Source organism: Aptenodytes forsteri, unplaced genomic scaffold (genome assembly GCF_000699145.1).
Source record: "Aptenodytes forsteri isolate BGI_AS27 unplaced genomic scaffold, ASM69914v1 Scaffold139, whole genome shotgun sequence".
Lineage (NCBI taxonomy): Eukaryota > Metazoa > Chordata > Aves > Sphenisciformes > Spheniscidae > Aptenodytes > Aptenodytes forsteri.
In genome coordinates, this window is record NW_008794414.1 from 405,316 (window position 1) to 405,597 (window position 282).

Here is a 282-nt window from a genome sequence, read left to right on the forward strand (position 1 = left end):
TGCCCGGGGCAGGGCCGAGCGGGGCGGCTGGTCGGGCCGCCTCGCCGGCGGGAGGACGATAGCTCTGCTTGGGCTGTGGTGTGTCACCCTCCCGACCTCCCTCCCAGACCGACCGCTATCACGATGGCAAGAGCGAAAGCGTGTCAAACACAACAGCCTTCCCCGGCAGGATGGAGGAAGAGGAAGCTACAGCACATGGATATCGGGGTAGGCTTTTTTCATTTTCTGCCCCGGCTTATGGTAGGAGCACATGGTCGTCGTAACAAGCCACGGCGCTGGGAG